The 24,663-nt window shown below is 35.1% G+C and overlaps 1 protein-coding gene across 2 annotated transcripts in view; it reads left to right on the top strand.

Annotated features, from left to right (window-relative positions):
• Window positions 1–24,663, top strand: part of LOC106082324 (terminal nucleotidyltransferase 5C) — a 416,321-nt gene that overhangs the window by 7,856 nt on the left and 383,802 nt on the right. The window lies entirely within an intron of this gene.

Here is a 24,663-nt window from a genome sequence, read left to right as displayed (position 1 = left end):
CTGTCCAGAAAAATTGTAGCTCGAGTTAGGAAAGAGGTATCTTAAAAAAAATCCTCCTATAAGGTCATGTTTTAGGGAATTCGCCAATTTATTGACAACAGCTATTTTTTCCTCTATAAAATCAGCTGTTTTCAAAGAATTGGCGAACGAATTGAGTGACAAAAAGAAAATAGCTTAATGGTCATGGCTGTTATTGTTAAATTGAGGTTACAAGGTTACATTTTCAGTTATTTTAGATTCAATCAAAAAAATAATTGATGAATTAATTTTTTAATTAAAAATTTCAATCACGATCGTAATTGAAAACAAGTTCAGATTCAATTATAAAAATGATTGAATTAATTAATTTTTTAATTGAAATGACAAAAATTTCAATCACGATCGTAATTGAAAAGAGTTTAGATTTAAATAAAAAAAGGATTAAATCAATTAATTTTTTAATTGAGGATTACCAAAATTTCAATTACGAACGTAATTGGATGCAATTAAACCATGATTGTTTCAATTAATTTTTTAATTCCATAGTGGTTGGTGTGTGTTGCTATCTCTGGCTTTTCCGTTTGCAAAGAAAATCTCTGATCATTGTGATCGTCTCGAAATAGAAACAAAAAAGAAAACATTTTTTATTTTCAAATAAATTTTTAATTTTCGTGATATTTTTTTCTGTGTGCACACCGAAATATCATTTAACGTCTACAGATTTTGGATTTTTCACCTCGACTTGCTAACGTTTTTGAGATCAAATATTTCAAGCTGTTTGAAGGTCAATGCAGAAGTGTAATATTGTTGTATTAATTTGACAATTTTTATATCCCTGATATGTTCATACCAAAATTCTTTTCATATTATTTGATATAATAAAAAGTAATTGGCCATTAAATTATAACAAACAAAAGATTTTACAAACTAAGTGCATCACTTTAATAAATTGTAGAACTAATTGCTTATCACGGTGAACAAAGAAACACATTTTTATCTAGAAATACATATTTAGAGTTATTATCATTACGTTAGGACTCATAATTGATTGAGGAAAGCAAAAAATCCCCTATGGTATTCATCATCAATAAATAATGATGCACTTTCAAGCTCTTCATTATTTTTAAATATAGAAAGATTTATAACACGTTGAAATGAATAGAAAGGTTATTCATAGCGATGGGAAACATTTTTATCATGACGCCATAATTCATAACAGATCATAAATAAATCAATATATCAATTGAACAAAAGATATAATTTATTTAATGTAAGAAACTGTTTAAAAATATTGAATCGAAAAAACAAAGATTTCTCGGTAAACGCATGAATATTTTGTTATAAGGAATTTATAGCCATTGAAAATATAATAATAAAGAAACCAAGATATTGGTCATTCTTGGAAAATTTTGGTAATTTTTCCTTATGATTTGAATTTTTCAGAGTAAATGGCCCACTGTAGTTAACTGGGAAATAGAATGCTGAAACCGTTTATATGAAATAGGGTTGCCCAAACAGTGATTGGATTTTTCATATAGTCGGTGTTGACAAATTTTAAGCAAATTTTAAGCATTAATCGAATTGGATCGTAATGTAACTGAGCGTGAGAAAGGAGAGAAGTTAAATATACCAAAATCAACCGTTCATTATAACATAAAAAGTCTTGGACTGGTGAAAAAGCTTGATATTTGGGTACCACATGTATTGAAAGAAATTCATTTAACAAACCGAATCAACGCTTGTGATATGCACCTTAAACGCAATGAATTCGATCCGTTTTTAAAACGAATCATAACTGGAGGTCCAATCATAACATGGTCCAAGCATGGTGAACCAGCTCAAACCACTTCAAAGGCTGATATTCACCAAAAGAAGGTTATGCTGTCTGTTTGGTGGGATTGGAAGGGTGTGGTATATTTTGAGCTGCTTCCAAGGAACCAGACGATTAATTCGGATGTCAACAATTGGACAAACTGAATACAGCCATCAAGGAGAAGCGACCAGAATTGGTCAATCGTAAAAGTGTCATATTCCACCAGGACAACGCTAGACCGCACACATCTTTGGCCACTCGCCAAAAACTGAGTGAGCTTGTCTGGGAACTTTTGATGCATCCACCACATAGCCCTGACCTTGCACCATCAGACTACCATTTATTTCAATCTTTGCAGAACTCCTTAAATGGTAAAACTTTCGGCAATGATGAGGCTATAAAATCGCACTTGGTTCAGTGTTTTGCAGATAAAGGCCAGAAGTTCTATGAGCGTGGAATACTTAATTTGTCAGGAAGATGGCAAAAGGTTATCGAACAAAATGGCAATTATATATTTGATTAAAGTTCATTCTAAGTTTTATTAAAAATGCATTTATTTTCTTTTAAAAAATCCTTTTTGGTCAACCCAATATAATATGGACCATACTCTTTCCGAATCCATCTATTGTGGAGCCTTAAGTATTTAAAGAAACCAATTTATTGGCTATTATTGGCAAATTTTGCCATTTTTCCTTAAAGTAAAGCATTACAAGTTCCAAATAGGCATGAAGCTATGAACTGCCACACGAAGCAATTGTTGTTGTAATCACATATTTGTGGTCACATGGGGAGTTAGCGGCCCTTGTCAATCTCCTTCCAGCTCGTTGTTTGAAGGCGCCAAAAACTCGCCTTGACATATCCAGCATAATTTGCACTCAATGTAAAAGCAAGAGCTGTTGCCGCCCGGCTTCTCGCTGAGACTCTCCATTTGATACCGCTGATTGTCTGCGACTGCAGTTACAGCTACCCCATATGGAACATTCTTGGAAGCTTCCGGTTAAAGCTGGCAAAAAATATCGATGGCACTATCGATATTTAATTTTTGGGCTGCATAACGATCGATATTTTTCCGATGGATACTATAGCAAAAGATAAATTTTTTGTAAAACTAAACAAAAATAAGCAATCCGACACTGAATGTATCATTCAATATACATTGCGCCTATAGAGAGCGCAATTGTCATCCGATTAGACTAACATTTTGTACAATGATCTCATTCATGATTCACAACTGACTTTATTAAACATGGTTTTATTTGGTCAGTGCTTTTGATATTGCTTCTATATAAATCGATCTCCTGATGTTTACTTCTCAATTTCGTTTAATATATGTGATGCGAAATTAACAATAGTATCGATACTATCGATATGATTAAAAGTATCGAAAATATCGAATGTTGCTGTTATCGATAGTTTGCCAGCTCTACTTATGGTAGCTCTCAGCTAAAGTTTTCGTGATGACAATGAACACCACTCATATTGGAGCTCAAAGTTCCATCCTATGCGCTCATAGTCATCCCATGCCGTATAGTAGTATAACAGTATAGTAATATAAAAGTATAGTAGTTTAACAGTATAGCGGTATAACAGTATAATGTAAAGTATTATTACAGATTAGAAGTATAACAGTATATTAGTATAACATAGTATAGCAGTATTGTAATATAACAGTATTGTAATATAACAGTCGGGTAGCATAACAGTATAGTCGTATAACAGTATAGCAGCATAACAGTATAATGTAAAGTATTATAACAGTTTAGAAGTATAACAGTAGGGAGCATAACCGAGTAGTAGTATAGTAGTATAACAGTAATGTAGTACAACACTATAGTTATATATCACTATAGTATAGTAGTACAACAGTATATAAGTATAACAGTTTAGTAGTATAACAGTATAGTCCTATAGCAGTCAAGTAGTACAGCAATATTTACCTACAGAAGTATTATAATTAAGTAGTATAACAGTTTAGCAGTGTTCCAGTATATAAGCATAACTGTAAAGTAGTATAACATTATAGTAATAAAACAGTGTAGTATAATAACAATAGGGTAGTATAACAGTACCGTAGTATAGCCATATATAAGTATAACAATATCGCAGTATAAACGTGAAGTTGTACAACATTATTTTAGTATAAAAGTATAGTAGTATAACGGTATAGTAGTATAACAGTATATTTGTATAACAGTATAACAGTAGTATTACTATGGAAGCCACCGCACGGCAGAGGTTAACATGTTCTCCTATGACGCGGAACGCATAGGTTTGAATTCTGGCGGAAAAATCAGAATAAATTTTCGGCGGTAGTCATCCCCCACTTATGCTGGCAACATTTGTGAGGTACTATACCATATGAAAAAATGGTATAGCAGCCATGTAAAAACTTATCCATAAAGAAGTGTTGCACTGCGGCACGCCGTCCAGACTCGGCAATCAAAAAAAAGGCCCCTTGCCATTGAGCTGAAACTTGAATCGGACAGTGCTCATTGATATGTAAGAAGTTTGTTCCTGTTCCTTAACGGAAGATTTATGGGTAAATTTGCATTTGGAGTATAACAGTGTAGTAGGATAACGGTATAGTATTGTAACAGTTTAATAGTGCAGCAGTATGGTAGTATAGCGGTATAGTAACATAATAGTTGTGTTGTGTTACATATTAGAAGCTTAAAAGTATAAAAATGTGGTAGTATAACAGTATAGTAGTATAAAAGTGGAGTAGTATAACAGTTTTGGAGGCCACCGTAGCGCAGAGCTTAGCATGTCAGCCTATGACGTTGAAAGATTGGGTTCGAATCGTGGCGATAACATCAGAAAACTTTTTCGGCGGTGATTATGCTCTCATAATGCTGGCCACATTTATGTTGCACTATACCATGTAAGAATGTGCAGTATAACAGTATAGTAGTATAAAAGTATAGTAGTATGACAGTATAACAGTGTAACAATATATTTGTATAAATGTATAACATATTAGTACTATAACAGTAAAGTAATATAACTGTGTTTTAGTACAAGTGTGGGGTAGTGTAGGTTAGGTTTAATTGGCAGTCTGCCATCAGACGTCTCCATACATTGTGGTACCACAGAAACAGAAGGAAGAAGATGCCTTCTAGTTCCTACCATTGAATCATCCAAATCGCTTTAAAAACCCTAACAACTAGCTATATCCGCTATATCAGACAGGTTCTCAAGGGTAGTGTAGTATTATAACAGTATAGTAGTATAACAGCATAGTAGTTTAACAGTATAGTAGTATAAGAGCATATAAGTATAACAGTATAGTAGCATAACTGTATAGTAGTATAACAGTATAGTACTACAACAGTATAGTAGTATAACAGTATACTAGTATAACAGCATAATAATAAAAATTGCCCATGAACATTCCATTAAGGGACTAGGGCAAACTTCCCACATATCAATGAGTGCTGTCCAATTAAATTTTAAGATCAATAAAGGACCTCCTTTCTAAAGCCGAGTTAGGACGGCGTGCCACAGAGCTACACCTCTTTGGGGACAAGTTTTTACATGGCAAATTACCTCACAAATGTCGCCAGCATTAGGAGGAGATAACCACCGCCTAAAATTTTTCTGATGTTGCTGCCAGGATTCGAACCCAGGCATTCAGCGTCATAGGCGGACAAGCTAACCTCTGCGCTGTGGTGGCCTTCAAAACTTTTATACTAGTATATTGTTATACTACGATACTGTTGCACTTCTATGCAATTATACTACTATGCTGTTATATTACTATATTGTTATGCTACCCTACTTTTATACTACTATATCGTAATACTACCATATTGCTATACTCATAAACTTCTAATATGTTAATAATGCAATAGTTTAACAGTATATTTGTATGTTACATCATAAAATAATAACAATATCCCTGTATAACAGTATAACACTTTGAAAAAAGGTTGTGGAAAGTTTAACAAAACCTATAACTTTTTCGTTTTCTTTTCGACTCATATTGCTACTACGGCTCACTATTATCCAGGATTGAAATGCATCAGCTGTAACTCCACAACTTCGGTTCTGAAAGAAATTCAGTCATATCTTCTACGTTGTTTTGCAGTATGATAATAGTATAACACTTTGCAAAGAGTTGTTGAACGCTTTGAAATTGCTATAACGAAGTCACACTGACTTTCTACATAAGAAAAGCCGTCTTGTGCGTATTTAATAATACAATTTAGTCCCATATAATCCAGCTAGACTTGTATAAGAAAACTTGTACGTAATAAAATGTTGGCAAACTACCTGAGACCTAAGACTTACTGTGGCGATTTTGTTTTAAAATTTTTGAACTAAACTCTTTAAATCTCTAAACTGGGAGTTTGTTTGAGCTATATTGTAATAAAATTCTTCAGCTGACCCATCGTGAATAAGGAAATGAAGATGATGACAAAAATGTGGTCTATTAGCATACAAAGTTTCTGAAATGTTTTATCTCTCCCCTTCACCAAATTTTCAAAATCCAGTTTGTTCTGAAAAGAATAATGAAAAGTAAAATCTATTGAAATTGAAATTTATTTGGCTAAAATATCAATGATTGTTTAAAGGAGAAGAAGGGAGAGGAAGAACATAAAATTGAAACGAAACAAAACAAAAACCTCTGACAACAACAACTTGTTTGATGTTGTATTAACTGGCACAGTATGAATTTTTGTTAACATTTTTTTATGACATTCCGACATTGCATTTAAAAACAAAAATCATTATTAAATTTTTTTTTTTTTTTAATTTCTTTCTCTATCTCTCTCTTCACTTGTATTTTTGAAAATTATTTTGCGTTTCTTTTAATGAAAAACTCGTCGGACTAGATTTGCATTTGAATTTGAATTTCAAATATAGACTCAGGTGTGTGATTTTATTTGTTTGCTGTTTTTGTTTTTGTTTTTTTTGTTATTTTCGGAATTGAAACCTAACTCCTGCTTACCTATGTCATCCAACCAATGATGGACACATTCAAAAGGTGTGTTTAATAATTAATCAAATGATAGTTAGCATTCAATTAGTTTTTCATAAATATTTTTTCATATTTCGGAAATTAATTAATTTGTTTGACAAATCTACAAAAAATAAATAAATATATGATTATTGCTTAATTTAGGGTCAAATGACGTTATAAAATGGAATTGGACTGTTTCAACTTGTTGGCTTGGCATTTGTTTTGAAGATTGCCGATTGACGGCGACAGATCAAACTGCACGGTCAATAAACCTGATCGAAAATAGTAGGATTTTTGTTGCGCAGATATGGAGTGCGTTTTTCTGCTACGCTATAAAAGTTCAGAGAAATGAGCGAGTGTTATTAAATATTGAAATATTCTAGTTCAGATTGTTAATACTGTTGTGCCGGAAGTCATCTGGTGTGAATGATGCGACTGGAAAATGGATAAAAGTAATTAAATGAGCATGAGAGCGGTAGAATGTATTGGGTCAGTTGAAATCAGACGTTTCGAACTTTTCTTCAATTTATAAAATACACAAAGCATTTTCCCTATGTCGCAGGAACCTGTTTGTACCATAGGTTTGGAAGTCATAGCAAAACTTTACGTGCAAAATTTCAGACAAAGTGGGTGATAATTTCGCCTTCTAAATACTCAATAACTCAAATCTGAAGATCGGTTTATATGTCAACTATAGCAGGTTATGAACCAATTTGTACTAATCGTAGGAACAGTCATTGAAAGTCTAAGTACAACACCTCATGCAAAATTCCATGGTTCACGAAGTCAAGATCCGAGATCGGTTTATATGGCAGCTGTATCAGGTTATGAACCGATTAAGAGTATTCAATTGCACTATAATCGAAAGCCTAAGTAAAACACCTCATGCGAAGTTTCAGCCAAATCGGATAAGAATTGCGCCCTCTAGAGGTTCAAGAAATTAAGATCCCAAAATGGTAAATTGGCCCATTCGTAGTACAGTTATTGGAATTAAAAACAAACCACAAACGAAATGTCAGCCAAATCGGATAAGAAATGCGTCCTCTAGAGGCTCAATAATCCAGATCCGAAGTCAGTTTTTATGGCAGTTATATCAGGTTATGAACCAATTTAGGCCATTCTTACGAGAGTCATTGGAAGTCTAAGTAAAACATTTCATGCAAAACATCAGTCAAATCGGATGAGAATTGTTATGAACCGAATTGGACCATTTGTGGCACAGTTATGGGAAGTCGAAGAAAACCACCCATGCGAAATGTCAGCCAAATTGGATGAGAATTGCGCACTCTAGAGGCTTTCGAACTCAAGATACGAAATCGGTTTATATGGCAGCTATATCAGATTATGAACCGATTTAGTCCTTTCTTTGCATAATAATCGGAAGTCAAAACAAAACGCCTCTTGCTAAATATTAGCCAAATCGGATAACAATTGCGTCCTCTAGATGTTGAAAAAATCAAGATCCGAGATCGGTTTTTATGGCAGCTATATAAGGTTAATTTAGGTAATTTAGGCTATTCTTAGGACAGTCATTGGAAGTCAAAGTAAAACACCTCATGCGAAATTTCAGCCAAATCGGGTAAGAATTGCCCCCTCTAGAGGCTCAAGAAGTTAAGATCGGAAACGGGTTATATGCTAGCTATATCAGTTTATGAACCAAATTGGACCATTCGTGGTACAGTTATTGGAAGTGAAAACAAAATAGCGCATGCTAATTTTCAGCCAAATCGGATAACAATTGCGCCCCCTAGAGGTTGAAAAAATCAAGATCTGAGATCGGTTTATATGCCAGCTATATGAGGTTATGAACCAATTTAGGCTATTCTTGGGACAGTCATTGGAAGTCAAAGTAAAACACCTCATGCAAAATTTCATCCAAATCGGATAAGAATTGCGCCCTCTAGAGGCTCCAAAAATTAAGATCCGAAACGGGTTATATGCCAGCTATATCAAGTTATGAACCGATTTGGACCACTTGTGGCACCGTTATTGGAAGTAAAAACAAAACAACTCATTCTAATTTTCAGCCCAATCGGATAACAAAAGCGCCCCCTAGAGGTTGAAAAAATCAAGATCCGAGATCGGTTTTTATGCCAGCTATATCAAGTTATGAACCGATTTGGACCATTCATTGCACCCTAAGCGGATGTCAAAAAAAAAACCTCGAGCGCAATTTCAGCCAAATCGGATAAGAATTGCGCCCTCTAAAGGCTCAAGAAGGCAATATCCGAGAACGGGTTATATTGCTAGCTGTATCAGGTTATGAAGCAATTTGGACCATGCGTGACACAGTTATTGGAAGTCAAAACAAACCACCTTGTGGAAAATGACAGCCACTTCGGGTTAGAATTACGCCCTCTAGATGCCCATGAAGTCAAGAGCCCAGATCGGGGTAAATGGCAGCTTTATCAAAACATGGGCCCATTTACAACCCCAACCGACCTACACTAACAGGAGGTATTTGTGAAAATTTTCATATTGATGTAGTTGGTTGATCGGTTCAGATTTTAATATAACTCCCATATAAATCGATTTGACTTCTTGAGTCCTCACAAGCCGCAATTTTTGTGCGATTTGGGTGAAATTTTTGTATGCGGTGTTCTGTTACGACTTCCAACCACTGTGCCAAGTACGGTCCAAATCAGCCTATAACCTGATAAAGCTCCCATGTAAACCGATCTCTCGATCATCCTTGTTCGGTTCCTAGAAGCTTTAATTTTTACTGGTTTGACAGATGTTTGGTATGTGGAATAAAATAATGCCCTTCAACTAAATTTATTTTGTATATATTTTAAGAGAAATCGATGGTGGCGGGTTCCCAAGATTCGGACCGGCCGAACTTAGTACGCTTTTACATGTCCGTGCTAAGTTGGGTCCCGTGCAAACCTGATAATCGAGGCTCAACTGTATTTTATTGTATTTCATTTTATTTTTTTTTTATTTTATTTATTTTTTTTTTATTTTATTTTATTTTATTTCACTTTTTTTATTTTATTTTATTTTGTTTTGTTTCTAATTTCATATTTACTATTTTTATTAGACAATATGCTGTTCGTGATAAGACCATGTTGTTTCCTGTTTCTTTCTTCCGACCTCAAAAACTATTTTTAATTTTTTCAATGTTATATTTTTGGGGGTTTCCCGCCTCATATATTCTTAAAATAGAAATTTCCTTCAAGTTTTTTTTTTGTTTTTTCATGTTAAATATTTTAACCAACTTTGGTACTTGTCTCCGGCCAAGTCTAGTAACTCGTCTACCCACAACATCCAAATTATGCCACGCGTCTAAAAACATGTGCATGTCTCATGAGTTTGATAATGAAAGCAAAGCAAAAGAAAGTGGTAACGAAAACAAAAAATTGCCTGCGTGTCAACCTTCAATCATTGGCAATTATAACTTTGGTGCAATTCCAACCGAGAGACAGCATGTACTTTTATTTTAGTGGGGGTTTAATTTTGGGACTTCTTTTTTTTTTGAGATAGTCGCAAGAAAAAAAAAAATAAAAACAAAATAAGAAAACCAATTGGCTTATTTCGAGAACATTTGGTTAATTTATTTTCAGTACTTAACAATGATAAGATATTGAATCAATTCAATGTTCTGCGATTTAATTTTGCCAATGGTCTCTTTTCCTTGCGTCTTATAATTTATTATGCGAATACTATCTACGAGTAGTGTATACGGGGAATGAGAACCGCCAAAAGGAGGTATACCTGTAACATAGGTGCACCTCTGAGAACGTGTGGGTAAGGTAACAGTAGATATTATAACTGTTTTGCAGGGACATTTCACTAGGAGGCCAGTTTTTGACCCATTATGTTTTTCTAGTCAAAGGGTTGAACAGTAGAAGGAAGTATTAGTCTCTAGATCATAGATGAGAAAGGTTGCCTTGGTATGGTCATTGCAGATATCTGAGATCTAAGACAACAGTGCACTAAAGTTTTGTCGTTAGGGAAATTTTCAATGGAATTTTGTCTTTAGGAAAAATTTCATCAAAATTCTGTCTTTTAAGAAAATTTTACTGCAATTTTGTCTTTGAAAATAATTTTACTAAAATTTGGCTCTTAAGTAAAATTTTGCTAAAGCTTTGTTTCCAGAGAAATTTATTCAAAAATTTGGAATTTACACAAAATTTTGTTGAAATTTTGACCTTAAGAAAATTTTACTTAAATTTAGTATTTAGAGAAAATTTTACTAAGATTTAGCAAATGTCACTGAAATTTTGTCTTTAGAGAAAATTTCACTGAAATTTTGCAAAAATTTTTAATAAAACTTCGTTTCTAGAGGTAATTTTCTATAATTTAGTTGTTAATGAAAATTTAATTTAAATTTCTTTCTTAGAGAAAATTTTACTTGGATTTAGTACAGTCGCTTAACTATATTTTTTCATGCAAATTTTACTGAAATTTTTGTCTTTAGAGGAAATTACACTAAAATTTGGTCTAAAGAAAAAAATTCGTTGTAAGTTTATCTTTAGAGCAAATGTCACTGAAGTTTTTGTCTTCAGAGAAAATTCCACTGAAATTTTGCGAAAACTTTAATGAGATAATTTTTTTTAATTTAGTTTTTAATGAAAATTTCATTTAAATTTCTTTCTTAGAGAAAATTTTACTAAAAATTTGTATTTAGAGAAATTTTTACTAAGACTTAGTATTAAGAAAAAATTTTACTATGATTTAGTACTATCGCTTAAATATATTTTTTCATGCAAATTTTACTGAAATTTATGTCTTTAGAGAAAATTACACTGAAATTTGGTCTAAAAAAAAATTCCACTGTAAATTTATCTTTAGAGCAAATGTCACTGAAATTTTGTTTTCAGAGAAAATTTCACTGAAATTTTGCGAAAATTTTAATGAAACTTCGTTTCTAGAGATAATTTTCTATGATTTAGTTGTTAATGAAAATTTCATTTAAATTTCTTTCTTAGAAAAAATTTTACTAAAAATTTGTATTTAGAGAAAATTTTACTAAGATTTAGTATTAAGAGAAAATTTGACTAAGATTTAGTACTGTCGCTTAAATATATTTTTTCATGCAAATTTTACTGAAATTTATGTCTTTAGAGAAAATTACACTGAAATTTGGTCTAAAGAAAAAATTCCACTGTAAATTTATCTTTAGAGCAAGTGTTAGTGTAATTTTGTCTTCAGAGAAAATTTCACTGAAATTTTGCGAAAATTTTATTGAAACTTCGTTTCTAGAGACAATTTTCTATAATTTAGTTGTTAATGAAAATTTCATTTAAATTTCTTTCTTAGAAAAAATTTTACTAAAAATTTGTATTTAGAGAAAATTTTACTAAAACTTAGTACTGCCGCTTAAATATATTTTTTTATGCAAATTTTACTGAAATTTTTGTCTTTAGATAAAATTACACTGAAATTTGGTCTAAAGAAAAAATTCCACTGTAAATGTATCTTAAGAGAAAATTTCACTGAAATTTTGTTTTCAGAGAAAATTTCACACGAAATTTTGTCTTTAGAGAAAATTTCACTGAAATTTTGCGAAAATTTTAATGAACTTCGTTTCTAGAGATAATTTTCCATAATTTAGTTGTTAATGAAAATTTCATTTAAATTTCTTTCTTAGAGAAAATTTTACTAAAAATTTATATTTAGAGAAAACTTTACTAAAATTTAGTATTTAGGAAAAATTTTACTAAAATTTAATATTTATAGAAAATTACACCAATATTTTGTGTTTAAAGAAAATTACATTGAAATTGCCATCACAGCAAATTTCATTGAAGTTTTGTCTCTAAAGAAAATTCACTAAAATTGTGTCTTGAGCCAAAATTTTACTTAATCTTCATTTCTAGAGACGATTTTTCTAAATTTTAGTATTTTATAACATTGTCTTCTTGGTTTGGCTCGAGATCATCGAACAATTGGTGTTTTATATAATTGTTTTATTTGTAATTTTTTCCAATATTTCGACCACCGCCAGTGATCTACATCAGGGTCTTAACTATTGGGTTGCCCAAAAAGTAATTGCGGATTTTTCATATAGTCGGCGTTGACAAATTTTTTCACAGCTTGTGACTCTGTAATTGCATTCTTTCTTCTGTCAGTTATCAGCTGTTACTTTTAGCTTGCTTTAGAAAAAAGTGTAAAAAAGTATATTTGATTAAAGTTCATTTTAAGTTTTATTAAAAATGTATTTACTTCCTTTTAAAAAATCCGCAATTACTTTTTGGGCAACTTAATATAAATTTAACAAACAAATAATTTTACAAAAAATTTAAAAAAAACATTTATATATTTGAAAATAATTTAATTTTGAAGCAAAACAATCGACTTCTCCTTTACAGCGCACAAATTCGACTAAAGCTCTCTCATTTTTGTACCAAATTCCTATAAATTTTACCACAATTGTCTGTGTCTTTTCTAAAGTTCATACGTTTGTTTGTAGGGGTATCAATAATATGTAAAATTTCTAATGTTAATCGTCTTTTCTGATTGGATTCTGGCGCTAGTATGTCTACATCTTCAAAATTTGGTGTATGCCCTGTTAAAGTGCAATATGCTGCAAGTGCAGTTTTGTCTTTCATTTTCTGGTCAGATTTGTGATTTAGTTTTGGTTGTTTCTACATACATATGTCATATGACCTAAATTAGCTTCATCCTCGTTATATTTAATCTTATAAACTACATTTGATTTGTCCTCCTTTTTCATCCTTGATATAGTCCTGCTGAATATACTGTTTAGTGTGTTGTGGCTTTTTGAAGCAAGTTGGTATTTTTCTCTGTTGTATATATTGGAATTGGTAAGCCTTTCCGAAAACCCAGGAATATACGCCATTTTCTTGAAGATTTTTGGTGTTGTTTCAATTTCGTTGTTCGCAGTTCTATTCTTGACGAATTTTATAAGATTCTTGAAGCGTCTAGTTTCCATTACAATATCGGCGATTATCGGAGAGATGGGCGAACCCATTTTCATGCCTTTCTTTTGCTTTCTCTTTTAGCTCTCATATAAATCGTTCTCCCGTTTTGACTTCTTGAACCCCTGGAAGCCACAATTTTCACCCGATGTGGTCTAAATTTTGCACATGGTATTCTCTTATGATTTCTAATAACTGCGCGTAGTAAGGACAAATCGGTGTGTTACCTAATATAGCTCGCATATAAACCGATCTCCCGTTTTGACTTAATGAGCGCTTACGAGCCGCAATTTTTGCTCGATTTGGCTGAAATATTGCAACAACTGTGCCAAGTACGGTCCAATTCGTTCAATAACCTGATATAGCTCCCATATAAACCGGTCTCTCGATTATCGTTGTTCAATTTCTAGAAGCTTTAATGTTGCTGGTTTGTTAAAAGTTCGGTATGTAGAATAAAATTATGCCCTTCAACTAAATTTAGTTTGTACAATATAAATTTTTGGCAAAATCAATGGTGGTGGTTGCCAAGATTCGACCCGGCCAAACTTAGCACGCTTTTACTTGTTAAAAAATAATTTAAAATCATAAATTATGACAATTAAAACTTTTCATTCCCTGTAGGATATTTCCTGTGGCAGGTAACTAATGCTCCAGTTTAGGACCGTTATATTTAGGGTAACTGGCTACACATTTCCCGTAGTGACAGAGTATAGTGTTGGATTTTTGAGCCTCTAGACGGCGCAATTTTTATCCGATTATATCCGAAAATTTGTACGAAGTCTTTTTGTTTGACTTCCAATAACTATGCCAAGTATGGTCAAATCGGTTTATAACCTAATATAGCGATTCGGCTTAAAATTTTGTACAAAGACTTCTCTTATGGCTTTCAGCATGCGTGCCAAATATGGTCTGAATCGATCGATAATCTGATATAACTTTTATATAAACTGATCTCACGATATTACTTTTTGAGATCCTAAAAGGGGGCAAATCTTATCCGATTTTGTAGAAATTTTGCACAATGACTTCTACTATGGTCTCCAATAACTCAACCAAGTATGGTCCGAATTGGTCCATAACCTGATATGGCTCCTATGACATAGCAATTTCTATCCATTATCCTTTGTTTGCCTATAAAGAGTTGCTGGGCAAAGAAACTGTCAAATGCGATCCATGGTGGAGGGTATATAAGATTCGGCCCGGCCGAACTTAGCATGCTTTTACTTGTTCAATCATGTTATCTTTTAAATTGTTTATCAAAAATAGACAAGTTTTGCATTTCACTTCAAACGATGCATTTTTCAATTTCAATTAGCCTTGACTTTGTGAACTGCTCTGCATACGCAGGCATACTCATAACATTTATCCAATACTTTGATTTGTTGCTTTCTTTCATCATGGCCTAACATTGTTGCTTGAAAGAGTACACATGGTTTGGGTATTGCACACTGTGCTCTTGCACAATGTGTCTCCCAGATGCAAATTAAGAGATGTTTTATTTGGTTCTCAAATTTGATTGAAATGCAATAATGATTTGCATGAATCGACATACAATTTGGATAGGTATAAATGGTATACAATGTGAGGTACCGATATGAAAATGAAAGTTTTTAATGATACTCCTGCCATTGCTTCTTATCTCATTTATTGGAAAATACAGAAACGTTTTGCGTTTGCCTGAAGATGCAAATAGTTTCAATTAGCCTTGACTTTCTGAACTGCTATAAGTATGCTATACACACGCACAATCGTACTATCTTTCATCTCCCTTTTCTCCCACATTTTGAGTTGTTGCTTTTATTGCCTTAACATTGTTGCTTGAATATGTGTATGTACACATGGACATGGGCATTATACACTGTGCTGTTTATGCACAAACAATAGCTGTGTTTTATTTACCCATTAAGCGGAGTATTATAAGGCTGCTACTATTTTCGGTTTTCGCGATATTTTTCGATTTCGCCGATTACTTTTTTGAGATAATAGATTTTAAAGCAAAAAAAGTTGCTGATTTGTTTAGTAGGACTTATGGTAAAATTTTAATAAAATTTTTATTTAATCATTGTTATTTTCGTAATGTTTCAAAAAAGTTATCGAAAAAATGGATTTTCGACGGTGAAAAACGTACTTAGTACCATCCTCGTGATTAATGAAATCCTAATGGATCTCGGTGGGGACGGCACGAGGATTATCGCTTATGCGGATGACGTCGTGCTGCTGGTCTGAGGCAAGTTTCTGTCAACGAGCAGTGAGATCATGGAGGGGTCACTGAGGAGGTTGTCACGATGGGCTACCACAAATGGGTTGAGAACCAACCCAGGGAAGACGGAGCTGGTGCTCTTTACGTGTAGATATAAGATACCGGAGTTCAGACTCCCCTCCTTGAACGGGGTCACCCTGCGGCTGTCGAAGGAGTCAAAGTACCTAGCCATAATCCTCGATTCGAAACTGTCCTGGAAGAGAAACACCTAGGAAAGAAGCCGTAAGGCACTATGCGCTTTTCACTCCTGCAGGAGGATGTTCGGTAGGAAGTGGGGAGTGACTCCCAAGATGATTTATTGGATGTATACGGCCATCGTGAGACCAGTACTGGCCTATGGGGCACAGGTGTGGTGGGACGCCGTTGGGAAGAGGACGCGTGCGAAGGAGTTCAAGAAGGTCCAGAGACTGGCCTGCGTCGGGATCACAGGGGCGCTGAGATCCGCACCGCAGGCAGGCCTGGAGGCGATGTTGGATATGCTGCCCATTGGGGCCTATATTTGGAACGGCGCCGCCAGGGTCGCTCTTAGGCTGAGAGAGCTCGGCATGCTGAAGGAGGAGGATTGCGGCCATAGTTCGATTCTGGTTGTTATGGATACGAAGGGTAGACTGAGGAGGATCTCCGACTACCTGGCACCAGTGCCGACAGGAGTGAGGGCATTCGCGATTCATTTTCCTGAGAGGGACGAATGGTGGGCGGATGGTGTACGAGAGGAAGATGAGACCTCGATCTATACAGATGGCTCCAAGATGGTGTCAGGGACTGGATTGCGAGTCTACACTGATGCACTCAATATCAGTATGTCTTTGAGACTGCTAGACGAGTGCACGGTCTTTCAAGCAGAGGTCTGTTCCATTGCAGTAGCCGCAGGGGAAATTCTGGCAAGGGGCCTACCGCCCTCGAAACTCAAACTTTATGTGGACAGTATGGCGGCGCTCAAGGCCTTGGGGTCGAGGATGGGGAGGTCGAGATGCGTGGCGGACTGTTTGGAATACCTGGATAAGCTCCGGGCCCACGATGTGACGCTGACATGGGTTCCTGGGCATGAGGAGATTCCAGGGAATGAGAGGGCGGACGAGTGGGCCAGGAGGGGTTCGTCTGCGCCGGGAAGGACCAGTCATCGGTCTTGACTACGTGCCATTTGTCGAGCTACTGAACACAGTAGAGGGGATGGCCAGGGCGGCGGCGGTGGCGAGGTGGGACACGGTGGATGGTTGCCGGACTGCGAAGGCGCTATGGCCGGTCATCGAACGAAGGAGGACGAGGGAATTGCAGGCGTTCGATTAGAGGTCGATGAGTATTTTGACAGGGGCCATAACCGGACAATGTGCCATAAGCCGCATGGCTGCGCGCATGGGGTTACCGCACAATGACTTCCGTAGGAGTTGCCTCGATGAGGATGAGGGGGAGACTATTGAGCACTTGCTTTGTTCCTGTCCGGGTAGGCTTCCTTTTCTGGGGAGCCGTTTCTTCTTTTTCTGGGTGGACTTGTGAAGGTACCTCTGGTATCTCTCCTGAGATTTGTTGAGGGAACAGGATGGTTCCGATGGGGGGTGACACCTACTCTGGCGTAAGTAGGTCCGTGCTTTCGTAGCGGAGGGCGGCTTTTCAACTCCCACTCGGGTTTTCTCCACTCCTCCTGCCTTTTGTGTTTTTTTTTATTCGTGTACAACGTCTAGTACGAGGTCTCACATTTTTCCTTTTTCGTCCCCTTTCTCTCTCTAGGGTACCACAATGGGCCAAACTGGGCTCCGAGTGAACTCACCTTTGGTGACCCATTCAACCTAACCTGAACTAACCAGCCATAAGTTTGTATGGAGAAAAAAGTTATTCCCGATTATCTAAGCGGATAATCTTATCGCCGCTTCCTATCGCAGTTTATTAAAACATGTGGTGTCATCATCCAATCTGAGTGATAAATATAAAAGTGGCAGCACGCAACATATTTATTCAATGATTAAACGTTCTGGAATGCAAAAATTGCTTACGATTTTAATGAAATCACATTTATGAACTCTGAAAAACATTTATTCAATATTAAAATGAATTATTTTGTTTGTTTCGTTGATATTTTATTATTTTGGAGTAGTGTCAGTACTGCCAACGTTTAAAGTACAAAGCATTTGGCGGGAAGAGCGTTTTATTTATCCATAAGCCAGCGAATCCGCTGGACTTAGTAAATAAAACACCACTATTGTCTTTCAGTTGCAAATAAGGCGATTTGCGTTTTGCTCTCATACTTCCCCATTCAATATGCATAGAGTTGCCAAATTTAAGTGAAATGCAATATCGAATGGACAAAAACATTGAGACATTTTCATCTACGAAAAAAAGTCAAATTTCAACAAAATGTTCTATTTAAATTAGGTTTAGATAAGAGTACCAGTCGTTTACAGACTCACTTAGACAATTTTAGTCCATTGTGACAGTAGCGACAGAAAAAGCTTCTGGTAAGAATCCAACCCACGACCTCCGCATTGGCAATGCGAGCACGCCACCAACTTGGCTACCGGGGCGTCTTCTATTTAAATACAGTTTTCACAAAAATTTTCAAGTAAACCTAATTTCCAAAGAGATTTCAAAAAAAAAATCTATGAAAATAAAATGTTTTTATGAACTTAAAATAATGATAATTTCTTTTTTTTTATTAAAACCTAAAGTTTTGATAATATCTTCTTTATTATAATCTAAATATAATTCAACGGATTTCGATGAAATTTGGTATGCTTTTTCAGCTATGACTTTGTCTCTAAAAATCAGTCTCTAAAATTAATATGAAATATATCAGAGTATTTGGCAACCCTAAATATGCCATATATTCTTGTTAGTTGCATTACCATCTGGCAATAGATAGTGTTTCGAGTGTTTTTTCTTCCTTTTATTCTTTTTTCGCCTCAAGTCGGTGTCTTTGCTAAAATTTTTTGCCAGTTTTTCATTGCATATTTTGTTGTTGTTTTGTTTTTTCAAAGCGTAATTCTATTTATTCCAATGTGAGTTTTGTATGTGGTTTGCCTGCTCTTAACATCTGCCATGGTGGCAACGGTGGGCACCACGCTGCCGGTGATGAAGGTGAGGAGTGTTGGTTAGTTATATCGGGCGGCATTTGCGGTTGCCAGCGGGGGCATTCAAACATCGCTTCGTTTGTTGATGACTTTCTATTTTCATTTTACCTTTTGTTTTTTAATTTCTTTCGTTTTTGTGATTGAAACAATCAGCGGCGACCACATGGCAGAGTGATCGGGAAATAATAGAACGAATATACCCGCCGGCCACCCACACTTACTTTGAATATGGAGCATTTGGGGTTTGCTTATCTCTCATAGTTGTAGTGTTTATATTTCCGTGGGGATGGGAGGGGGATATTTAGTGTATGTATATACATATGTAAGTGTTGTGTGGTCGACGATCGAGTGGAAATTTTTTTTGCCTCTTTTATGTTTGCACACGTAAACAACAAAACAAACTCATGTTTAATTTGCAATTATTAGACACACAGGGTGTAATAAGAATGTCACCCTGTCTTTAAAAAAAACAAGAGTCATTGAACGATTTCTTTTCTTTGGCAAATAGCAAAACAATCACTTGTTTTGTGTGGGGAGAGAGAGAGAGAGAGTGAGTAAATGACATTTTGATTTTACCTACGCTCTCTTTCTCTCTCTCTGTCTCTTGGAATGCAGTGTTGCCACTTGCAAGTCTTGTTTCTTAATGTTGGAAAGTGTTTTTTTTTATCATGTTTTGAAGGAAATCTCAACAAATGTTAATCATAAGTGCAGTAGCAATAAAGATTAATGATTTTATAAAATAAAAACAAAGTCATTTTGCGACACAATCTAGTATGTGTCTGTTTTTATGAATAGAATTTACAACTACAAGGTTATATATTCCATTTTGTGTTGGAATATGACAACAAATTCTATGGAAAATTCTTAATTAGTTATTTGTTAGTTTTATTATTGTAACCAATTAATTGTAATGTTTAATTTAAACATTTCAATTTGCAAATGTGTTTTTGAGATATAACTGGAGAAAAAACAACTTAGTAAAGCTTGCAACTGATTCAGCAAAAAAAAAAATTAAAATAAATAAAATATAAGAACATTTTAATTTGAATAAATAAACTAAAATTGTAAAAACGTGCCAAATTCGTCCGGGCTCCAGAAGTAAAATCGGTAGATTGGTTTATAAGGTAGCTATGTAAAAGGCCACCATAGCGAAAGCATTAGCATGTCCGCCCTTGATGCTGAATGCCTGGGATTTTCGAAGACATTTCAGAACCCTCCGTGCGACATTTGGGCTAAATCCGACAACTGTGACTTCTTGGGTCTTAAGAAATCAAATCGAAGTATTATATGGGAGCTATATGCTAATCTGATCCGATATGGCCCATATGCAATTCCCAACGACGTACAACAAGAATAATTAAAAACGCTTTTTATGGGATTAAGACTCTTAATTGGAAGATCGGCCTATGTGGCAGCTGTATCTAAATAAAGTCTGATTTGGACCATATACTGGTCGATTGGCGGAAGGCGTAATAGAAGTAACTGTGTCACATTCCAGCGAAATCGATGTGTTGCAAACGGAATGACTGAATTAATATACCCCCTATCCTATGTGCTGGGTATGAAAAATGTATTATTCGGAGGCGTAGTGGCCTTAACCCCTCGAAACTTCGAGCAGTTTGACCTGGCTTACTTATTAAGTCGATTGCCACAGACCGTAAGGTGAACTTAGAGAAGATTTCCAGCTACCTCGATATACTACACTCTTTCTCGAATATCCGACCGATATAATTTTTGATTTTGTCTTATGATCGGAGTTTTTGATCTTTCTTTCTGTGTTCTCAGAGAAAGTCCCAATCTCCTTCTGACACTCCAAGACATCTCAAACGGAGAAAGAGTTCTCTGGTTTAAGTAGAAAAAAGAATGAACCTTTTGCACTGCTGAATTTAATTACATATTTGGGAAACAGAGACTGAAGCGGTAAGAGGAGAAAGCTGCCAATAAACCACCATAATCTTAAACAAAACACCTTACCTTTTTCTTTTATTTGCATGTTGGGGTTTTACTTACAATCTGTGAGTACAATAACGATTCATACAGTCCACTTACCGGAACCTCACAGGTTTGTACACCATGGTTATGTGTAGAAAGAGATCCTAAGGTGTTTTAGCTTGCCTTGCCGTGTAAGGTATAAATATCACTCTATCCTACTTTCAAGCTTTCGGAGTATATTCAAGTCCCCGTCATGCTGGGAATATAGGGGTTAGATAGGGTGCCAGGTAATCCGTCTCCTTCTGCAGTAACGCTTATATTCTATCAAGGCCTTATGATTTAAAAAGGTTGAAACCTCTTCAAGACTTCCTTTATCATAAAGTCCGTAGTGATGAGCCAACCTCACTGCTCCTAAATTTTCATTTGCTTCGTCGTTCGATACAAGTTTTACTGCAACAATCACTAAAATTTTCTACTTCGATTGATTTGTCTATTCATCGAAATCAGCTGTTTTCCCCCCTTATAAAATCAGCTGATTTCGATGCATTTTAATTCATCGTGGAATTGGCGAACGAGTTGAGTTATAAAAATCCTAGAGGTTTTGGCAGTTGCATATTTAACTCAATTATTAAAACAATAGAAATTAATTAAAGCACATGTACCTATAATACAAGTGAATGCTTATTAAAAAAAGCAATTTTAAATATTCACGCCTTTCCAGTTTGTTGCCTATCGCAACAGTTGCATGATGATCATGGTGATATGAATAATTGTTCTAATATTCCATACTTGATTATTCAATAATCTATTCTCGATTATTCTATGCGCAATTTGTCACAGCGCCAACCAAGTGGCATATGTAACCTGCTGTGGTTCTGTGGTGTTTACAAATTATCACAAAATTATCTTCATATGGCGGTTGTTGGTTTATCCATCTATCTATCGCTTACACAAATGATTCATTTTTTGATGATTTGTTTGTCTTCTGTCTCTGCTCTTGATCGCTACAAATGTCAAGTTGAGCATCTCTCTCGCTCTCCCACCTTTGACGTCGCAGCCAGGGAAAGTCATACTGTGTGTGTGTGCGTGTGTTTTAATAATAAATCCCCCTTGGCTTATGGCGCAAAATAATTATTCACCGCTATCCCCATTTAATTGTGAATGAATAGATGATGTCCATTCAATTGTGTGTGGTGGTATGTCATCCATCTCCATAACGTCATCGTTGATGTTAATGCGCAACTCGGCATGGTGGAACGACACCGTCCACACAACAACAAATATTTGTACTTGTTTATTTTAAGCCCGATCACAGGCGGCCCACAACAACTGCCGACCAGTAGCCGGCTATGCCATAACCACAAAAATTCAAATCATGAGAGAGGAAGCAAACGAATAATAAAAACAGCAACCAGTGGCTTAATGATTCATGGGCCATATTTAATAATAATTGATTGGTCGCATTATTTTGTTTATTAAAAAACAACGCAAATGGCTATTATTATGCAAAGGCAACAAATAGAATCGAGAAAGGAAAATCAAAAATACAATATGACAAAATATGACATTCACATGCAAATCAAGACCTGCAAAGGCGAGAATAACAAGGGCGGGAGAAAAATGGCCATTAGCAGGAAGAGAGAGAGAGAGAAAGTTGACAAGAACCACAAGTATAAAAGTATTGCATCATTAATAGAGTTGCCACAAAACACAACAAAATCGATAAATTACCAAAACCAATTCTCGTCATTCCGTTTGCTTTAACTAGAAATATCATACATGTTGGAGCATAACTTTGGTAAAACTCTTTTAATTTTAATGTGCTTTTAGTGTGGAAACTGTTATAATTAAATTTATTAAGGTTTAAAATGTTCAATGTACAATGGCAACTCTGTTCGAAAACACATGGTAAACATCACACTATGCTGGGATTTTCACTTTAAGAGAGGAAGAGCGTCGTGAGTGGTAATAAATAAGGGGGCAAAATTATTGGTTAGCCACAATGATAATCGATTGACATATGATTAAGTAATAATAATAAAAAGTGCAGTCTGGTTGTCTCTAAGGATTATCAACAATATAAACTTTTTGTTTTGTTTTTGTCAAAAGGAAATTAACCGATATATAAAAGGAAAAAAAAAACAAACAAACATTCGCCCGTAATCGCCTCTGTGCGGATATTTGCATTATTTGAACACATTTTTTTTCTTTTTCATATTATAGCTATTGTTTTTTTTTGCTATGCATGTGTGTGTGTGTATTTTAATGTTTTGTTTTTGCGTGGTTTTTTATTTGATTTTCAGTGTTGTTATTACGTTTTATTTTGCTTTAAATCGAGCATTTGTTTAAACAACTTGCAGACCATCATATCGCTGTTGGCTGGCAGTGAAAATTAGACAATGTAGAAAAATATTGAAAAAAAGAAACAACAACATCAACAACAACCAATATTTTTCCGTTGTGAGTTGGTAGTGTAGATAAGTGTCACTGAATTTGTTTGGTGTTCTTTGATAACGTTGCCATATTTCCAGACTTTTCTAGCGTTGACCTAAATAGTTGATTAATTGTTGACAAAATAAGTTTAAAGGAAAAGGAAAAGCAGGAAAGAAGCAGATAAAATAAAACAAGTAAAAGCATGCTAAGTTCGGCCGGGCCGAATCTTATATACCCTCCACCATGGCTGGCATTTGTCAAGTTCTTTGGTCGATATCTCTTTATAGACAAACAAAGGATAATGGATAAGAATTGCTTTGCTAATTCAGCTATATCAAGTTATGAACCTATGGTGCTCATACATGGTGAGGTTGTTGCAGAACAAGGTGGAATTAGTGTGAAAATTTTCAGCCAAATCGGATAAGAATTGTGGCCTATAGTGGCTAAAGAAATAAAATTGGAAGATCTGTTTATAAGGAAACTATATCTGGTTATGGACGGATTCAGGTCATATTAAGCACATATGATTTCAGGCAAATCGGATAAGAATTGTCCCTTCAAGAGGCTCAAGAAGTATAATCGGGAGATCGTTTTATATTGGAGCTATATCAGGTTGTGAACATATATTTGGCGCAATTGTTGATGCTCAAACCAAAACACTTCATACTAAATTTCAGCCAAATCGAATAGGAATTGCGCCCTCTAGAGGCTGAAGAATTCAAGATCCGAGATTAGATTATATGAGAGCTATATTAGGTTGTGAACCAATTTGAACCATACTTGGCGCAGTTGTTAGGAGTTAAAGCAACATACTTCATGCTAAATTTCAGCCAAATCGAATAATAATTGCGCCCTCTAGAGGCTCAAGAAGTCTAGATTCGAAATCAGTTTATATGGGAGCGGTTTTAGGTTATGCACCGATTAGAGGCATACTTATCACAGTCGTTGATGGTTAAAACAAAACCCTTAATGCAAAATTTCAGCCAAATTGGTTAATAATTGCGCTCTCTAGCGTCTCAAGAAGTCAAGATCCGAGATCGGTATATATGGGAGCTATATCAGGTTATGAACCGATTAGGACCATACTAGGCAGAGATAATAGATATCAAAGTTAAACACTCTATGCGAAATTTAAGCCAAATCGGATAAGAATTGCGCCCTCCAGAGGCTCAAGAAGTCAAGATCCGATATCGGTTTATATGGCAGCTATACCGAAACATGGACCGACATGCCAAATCGAATAAGAATTGCGCCCTTTAGGGGTTCAAGAAGTAAAATAGGGAGATCGGTTTATAGCGGAACTGTATCAGTGTAAAAACCGATTCAGACCATATTTG

This window comes from Stomoxys calcitrans, chromosome 5 (genome assembly GCF_963082655.1).
Source record: "Stomoxys calcitrans chromosome 5, idStoCalc2.1, whole genome shotgun sequence".
Taxonomy (NCBI): Eukaryota; Metazoa; Arthropoda; class Insecta; order Diptera; family Muscidae; genus Stomoxys; species Stomoxys calcitrans.
This window is presented reverse-complemented; position numbering and strand designations above follow the sequence as displayed.